Here is an 8005-nt window from a genome sequence, read left to right as displayed (position 1 = left end):
AGCAAGATTCTTGTTCAAACTGGGTTCTACAAGGACAGAGAAAAGTCTGAGGTCAGGACTAGTTAAGAAGGACTCAAATACCTGACTAAAGGTTTACTCAAAGGAAAGTCTTTGTCACAGGTAGGTCAAGAGAAATTGTATTAGTAAGAATCCTCTCTATTCCTTTATTTCTTCCTAGATTAATCATTTATGTAGCAAGGATATGTTAGGAATACATTATTTTTCAACCACAAAAAGTATGTTACACTCAGGGCCATCATTAAGACACATATTTAGATTTATAGTTTACAAGGACTGTGCAGTCTGTCTGTGTATATATTTTTTCTGTCTTTATATTAACAATATTAGATTTGGCTGAAAGTTTCATATTGTAGTTTTATAAACATTAAAGAATTTAAGCATTTTAAATGACAAGTATTGCAAATATATCCAAAGTGATGCAACTATTTAGATACTTCCTTCCCCTCCAAATACACAGAAAGTATGATATATAATGTGATGTATTATAGTTTCTAAACCTGCTCCTATATGTGAAGAAGAGGGAAATACAGTATCTTTATATGAAGAAATTCCATAGTTTTTATCATATAGTAAATATCTGCTTTCCAAAAATATATCCTATGTCACCAGTAACCAGTTTTTGTTTTTGTTTTATTATTAGATTATATGTTCTAAGATTTCAGGACAGTAGTAGTCTCCACTTATCCATGGAGAATATGTTCCAAGACCCTCTGTGGATGCCTGAAACCATGGATAGTACTGAAAGCTATATATACCTGTACTATGATTTTTCTTATACATACCTATGATAAAGTTTATAGATTAGGCACAGAAAGAGATTAACAACATTATTTAATATAAAATTTGCCAATTATAACAATATACTCCAATAAAAGTTATGTGAATATGGTCCCTCTCTCTTAACATTTCTTTTTTTCTTTCTTTCTTTCTTTTTTGATATGAAATCTTGCTCTGTCACCCAGGCTGGAGTGCAGTGGTGCGATCTTGGCTCACTGCAACCTTCACCTCCTGGGTTCAGGTGAATCTCCTGCCTCAGACTCTTGAGTACCTGGGACTATAGGCGGGTGCCAACACGCATGGCTAATTTTTTGTACTTTTAGTAGAGATGCGGTTTCACCATGTTAGCCAGGATGGTCTCGATCTCCTTACCTCATGATCTGCCCGCCTTGGCCTCCCAAAGTGCTGGGAGTAAGTGGGTGTGAGCCACCTTGCCTGGCCTCTCTTAACATTTTCTATTGTACTATAGATCTCAGCAACCTCAGTGTATATATATTTTTCTTTTCCTATTGAGAATTTTGACCTTTTCACTTTAAGGAAGCACTTTACAACTTCTCTTTGACATATCCTAATTGCTGCACGACACTGCTCTTGCACTTATTAAATAGAATAAGGGTGACTTGAACACAAGCACCGTGATACCAACAGTTGATCTGATAACCCAGCTAGCTCCTTAGTGATTCACCCACAAGAAGCGCAGACAGCATGAATTTGTGGGACAAAGGGATGATTCACATTCAGTTCCACCTGGGATGGGGTAAAAATCTCATCGTGCTATTCAAAACTGTGTGCAATTCACAACGCAGAAATTGTTTATTCTTGGAATTTTCCATTGAATAATTTCAAACTGCAGTTGACCACTGGTAATTGAAAACTGTGGAAAGTGAAACTGGGATAAGGAGGGCTACTGTACTACTGTTTTTCTGTACATTTTCAACTCATTTTATTTCAGAAGTAATTCTATTATAAATTTATTCCGATTTTGTTTTTGCTTTGGTAGAACACCTTAGGAAAACTGAGAATGGTGGTCAAAAGTATAATGGTTTTAGTTGGTTACTGGGACAGCCAAAAACAATCAACCACTTACTCCTAAAGATCCTTCTACTATATACAGGTCCCCATAGTTCAAATCACAGATATTCAGTTTACAAAACTTTGGTTGACATTATGATTAAGAGTATAAAAAGTATAAAATACTATGTTAACATTTGAACACTCATGTTCCAACAGGCTATGGAAAGGAAATGGAACATTCATACAGACAGATAAATCTTAATTTTAGTCATTGAAAAACTATAGCTAATCAATTATCAGTCATGTTGGAGACAACTATGAAAATATATACTTAAAACACCTGTTTTTTTCTTTTCCATTGGTATAGAAGGCTCCATTTTTTAAATATTGAAATAAATCATTAATTTATATGGATTATGAATTATATGTATTTGCATTCCAAAAGTAATTTTTAAATTAGGTAACTTTCAATTTTTTAAAAAAATTTCTAATTAAAAATAGACATTAATTTCAGTTTTTCCAGCTCTTCTTTGGCATAAATAAGTTTTATACACTGTCATTTGACTCTTTTCTATGTACTAATTTATTAAGTTATTTAATGTTTATTATATTTTAATCTCATTACATTAGTGCATTTTTTATAAAGAATATTAGACAAAGTAACTTGTATATTTGCTTATAAAGCCAATATAAACTAAAATACTTTTCAGAAAATATGATAAACTTTACACATTAATTTTGAGATTTCAGATGTAGCCTGAAATTAAGTTTCATAAAAACATTAAAAGTATTTTTTAGGGCCAGGCACGGTGGCTCATGCTTGTAATTGCAGCACTTACAGCGGCAAAGTTGGGAGGATCCCTTGAGCCCAGTAGTTGAAGACCAGCTTTGGCAACATAAGAATACCCTGTTTTTAGAAAAATTAAAATAAAATAACAAAAAATTAGCCAGATGTGGCAGCACATGCCTGTAGTCCCAGCTACTCAGGAGGCTGAAGTAGGAGGATTGCTTGAGCCCAGAAGGTCTAGGCTGCAGTCAACCATAACATCACTGCACTCCAGTCTAGGCAATACAGCAAGACTTTGTCTCAGAAAAATAGTATGTTTTCCTTTACTGATCTATGTAACATAATTGTTATTAAAATGTAAAACAATGTGTGTTATATTAAAATGACATCTTATTTACAACATATTGTTCATGTGTTATAATGACAGAAAACTGTAAAAATGTCCTGCCAAAAAAATAAAAGCAGAAGTATAGAAATACTTTATTTTTTGACCAGAAAACTTCAAATAATTTTTTATTTCTAAGCAAGAATGTCAGCATTAAAAAGCGTACTTGTTTTAGACTTTAACTTTAAAAAAAAATGAAACAGTAAAACTTTATAGGATAAAGTTAGTTTCTGAAGTGAGATTGTCTGAGTTCAAATCTTATCTGTGCCAATTATTAATTGTGTGAACTTAAATAAATTATTATGCTATTTGTGCCTCAATTACTCATTGAAAAAATTAGTATAGCAAATGTTCTTACATAGAGGTTTTGTGAAATATTTTTTTAAATGACCAACTTAGTATTAATAATATATTGATATTAAGAAAGAACATAGAAAAAATATGAGTGTGAAACCCTGTTTGAACTATAATAAGAACTGGTAGTGTTAAGTGATACTTTATAATATCTATGTAGCTATATTCCTAATTTTCTAACCATCATCAGGGTATGTATCTATATTCTGTCTCCTAGATTGCAAAAAATTTAAATAGAAGAAAATAAATAATAGGAAAAATACATTTTTAATTGATTGATAGGGAGGATGAAGAGTAATCAATAAGTTGTAACTTGCTTGGCTTAGTATTGTTCAGTTTCTGTTTTTGTTTCAAGAAAGATCCTTCAAGATAAAGAACACATTTTGGACACACAATGCTATTCTATAATAAGAAAATTCAAGGAATTGTAGATACATGCTAAAAAATGTATCTTTTATGTATCTTTCAAAATTTTTTGTTGCCATGCCTAGAAGTTTTAGATTCCAGGATTTATCTTTTCTTGAGCATTTATTCAGTAATAGCTGTAGGAAATATGCAATGGTTTGTTTTGTTATAAACACTTTTTTTAGAAATTCATGAAAATCAGTTTAATATGAATAACTGAGACAATAAAACCCATATACCATAATTTATATTATGTTAAATCTTAAAAATCTTTCTTCTCTTTTATTGTACTTCCTATATGTGCTTCAAATGAAAAATGAAACTTTATATGTAAATCAGAAATGGCTTTGATTATAAGTAATGGAAAATCCCAACAGATGGTCGAAAAGCAAATTTAAAGGAAATTCATTTGTGTCACATAATAAAATGACTAGAGCGGAGCCATTTTCTCTGAAACATTCTTAATCCTTTTCTCATTGTAACAAGATGTCTGTCATCACTTCAGTCTTTAAAGTCTAGGCATGTCAGGAAAGAAGCTTTGCCAACCACTTTTATCAAGGAAAACATAATGTTCTCAAAGGTTTCCAAGAGACCTTTGCTTACTTCTCACATGATGAGTTCTAATTTACAGGAATCCTGAGATATTGAGAATTGGCATTTTCAAATTGATATGTACATACAAAAAGAAGAAGGAGGATAAATTAATAATTCATCAAACATCGTCTAAACAAGGATATTCTGTACGTTTTCAAAATTCATAGATTTAGCTAGTAGCAGATTAAGAAAAAAAAATGTATCTTGGAACTTCAATATAACTATTTTGTTAGTCTGTTAATATAATAATATACCTCAAGTTACCACTACTGGAATCAACAGAAAATGGTTGGTGTATTGAAAAATAAAATCTTACAAATTTAAAAAAAATGCAGAAAAAATTTAACATTGTTGCTTAACTTTATTTTCTTGACATTAATATAGATGATTTGTTAAGCATCAAAATTATACTACCCTGAATTGTAGTAGATAAAAGAACCTGAAAAAAACTAGTGAAAGTCAGTGATTTTGCCCAATACATGATGCTTTTATTTTCTTGTAGCATTACTTTTTAGTTTATTATCATTTCAAAACGTCCTTAAGCTTTTTCATAACTGTTTTGTTAGCATAGAATATTGATTGCTCTATATTTCCAAAGAGTGTAGCTTTCTATAACTATACCTAAAATGACAGAAAATATTGATCCAAAATATAGAATATATATGTAAAATCAACAAGAAGAATGCATTCAATTGAGTATTCAAACATTTGATATTACTATATTTTAAAATGTGCTATTCTTCAATAATGCAGATATGTTCACATGCATATAAATCTCATAAATGACTCTTGATTCATGATCTTTCATAAGTAAATGTTGATGAAAGTGATTACCTCTTTTCTACTCCTGACGTTACCTTACTTTTTGACAGAATCTCCACTGCCTGAGAATCCTGGCTTCTACTTTGTCCTCACTCATGATGTAATAGTTGATATATAAACATTTACCTAATTGGCGAATTTTGAATAAGATACTGACCATGAGTAGTTCAATCTTACCTTGGATGTTGTTTTCATTTTCTTTCCTCCCACTACAGGACCTTATTTCCAAGAAGACATGCACTATGCTTTGTTTCTTCATGCCTTAAGTTAGATACATTTATACTACAGTATAACTATATGCCATTGTCAATTTCATCACAGTTCTTTGATCTTCAATAACTAAATCCTGTGATAATTTTAACTCTTTATAAAGCAAAGCTAGAGGCATTACAATAAATGATTTTAAAATATGTTACAAAACTATAGTAATCAAAATAGCATGATACTGGCATAAAAACCGACATATCAGCCAACGGAACAGGATAGACAACCTAGAAATAAATCCATGCATTTAAGGCCAACTAATTTTCCTCAAACAAAGGCAAGAGCACACAGTAGGAAAAACATAGCCTCTTCAATAAATGGTGTTGGAAAAACTGAATGTCTACATGCAGAGGATTAAAAGTATACCCTTATCTTACTCTATACACAAAAATTAAGTCAAACAGGAATAAAAACTTAAATGTAGAACCTGAAACAGTAAAACTGCTAGATGAAAACATAGGGAAAAAAGCTTTACAACACTAGACCAAGTAATGACTTTTTTCTTTCACTATGTCCCCAAAAGCAAAGGCAACCAAATAAAAAAATAAATAAATAAAGAAGATTGCATCAAACTGAGAAGCTTCCATACATCAAAAAGATCAATTGACATAATAGACAATCCAGATTCCCCTTCTAGAAAAACATTTGCAAAATATGCATCTAATAAGGAGGTAATACCCAAAATATAAAAGGAACTCAACTCAATAGCAAAAAAAAAAAAAAAAAGAAATAATCAAATTAACTTCTAGCAAGCAAAATGGAAAAATGTCCCCTTCTAGGAAACTAACATCATTACATTTTACTCCTGACCAGATATATTAGGCCAATTTTGAATTGCTGTAAAGAAAAACTTGAGACTGGCCAATTTATTAAAAAAGAAGAAAAAGAGGCTTAATTGGCTCAAAGCTCTGCAGGCTAAACAGGAAGCACAGTGTCAGCATCTACTTCTGGAAAAGTCCTCTAATGATGGGAGAGGGAAATGGGAAAGCCAGCACGTCACATAGTGAGAGTCGGAACAAGGAAGAGAGGGAGGAGGTGCCACACAATTTCAAACCACCACATCTCACAAGAACTCACTTTCTCCCTGACACCACCAAGGGGGATGGTGTTAAACCATGAGAAACTGCCTCATGATCCAATCACCTCCCATCAAGCCACCTCCAAAACTGGATATTCCATTCCAACATAAGATTTGGAGGGCAAAAATATCCAAACCATAGCATAACATATTATGAATATCCATACACATTAATATAAATTAATAAAATCATATTTTAAATTTGTATAATTATTGTATTATGGATGACTTACAATATTACATAATGATTTCTCTATTAATGGTAATTCAGAATTTTTCTGCATTTTTATTACTAAAAATACAGTAGAATAGCCATCCATATTGTTATGGGTTAAATTATGTCCCCTCAAAGTTTATGTGTTGGAGTTCTTACCCTCACTACCTCAAGATGTGACTGTAGTTGGAGAAAGAGCTTTTCAAAGAGTAACTAAGTTAAAGAAAGTCATTTGAGTGAGTTCTAATTTAATGACTGGTGTCCTGATACAAACGAAAGGTTAGGACACAGTTGTGTACACAGGGCAGACCACGTAAAATGAGAGCCATCTACCAGCCAAGGACAGAAGTCTCAAAAAGAAACCAGCTCTGCTGACATCTTGATCTTGGACTTGTAGCCTCCTAAACTGTGAGAAAATAAAAGGCCATTCTTTATTAGTTTTTATTCATTTTTAAATTATTTATTATTATTTTATTTTGAGACATTGTCTTGCTCTGTCACCAGGCTGGAGTGCAGTGGCGCGATCTCGGCTCACTGCAGCCCTGCCTCCCAGGTTCAGGAAATTCTCATGCCTCAGCCTCCCTGAGTAGCTAGGACTACAGGCACACGCCACCACGCCCAGCTAATTTTTCTGTATTTTTAGTAGAGATGGAGTTTCAACATGTTGGCCAGCATGGTCTTGATCTCCTGACCTCATGATCTGCCCACCTTGGCCTCCCAAAGTGCTGGGATTACAGGCGTGAGACACCACTATCGGCTAAGAGGCCATTCTTTAAGTCACTCAGTCTGTGATACTTTGTTATGGCAGCCCTAGCAACTTATGTACCTGAATCCTGTTCTTTAACGAGACACATTTATTATTTTGCTATGTGGATATTTCTACACAGATGAGCTTTAATAGTGGAGTTGTTGGGTTAGTATGTTTATAGACTTTTATTTAAATAGACACTGGCAGATTTCTTTCTATAATGTTTGTAACAATATGTACTATAAATGTTTATTTGCCAAGGCTTTCTCTCCTTAAGATTTCTACTAGTTTAATTATTAAAAGTTGATATATACATCTGTGAATATATACATTTATACATATATATATAATACACACACGTATACATATATGTCAATTTTATTTCCCAATAACTACTAGCAAATTTGACACTTTTTATGTTTGCTAGCCATTTAGGTTTGCTTGTTTCAGCCAATTTTTGTTCATATCATTTTGACAATTTTTTTTGGCTAGTAGTAATTTTGCTTGTTGGTTGTGTATTTTTCCAACCTTTAATTTTAATG

This window comes from Macaca fascicularis, chromosome 10 (assembly GCF_037993035.2).
Source record: "Macaca fascicularis isolate 582-1 chromosome 10, T2T-MFA8v1.1".
Lineage (NCBI taxonomy): Eukaryota > Metazoa > Chordata > Mammalia > Primates > Cercopithecidae > Macaca > Macaca fascicularis.
This window is presented reverse-complemented; position numbering follows the sequence as displayed.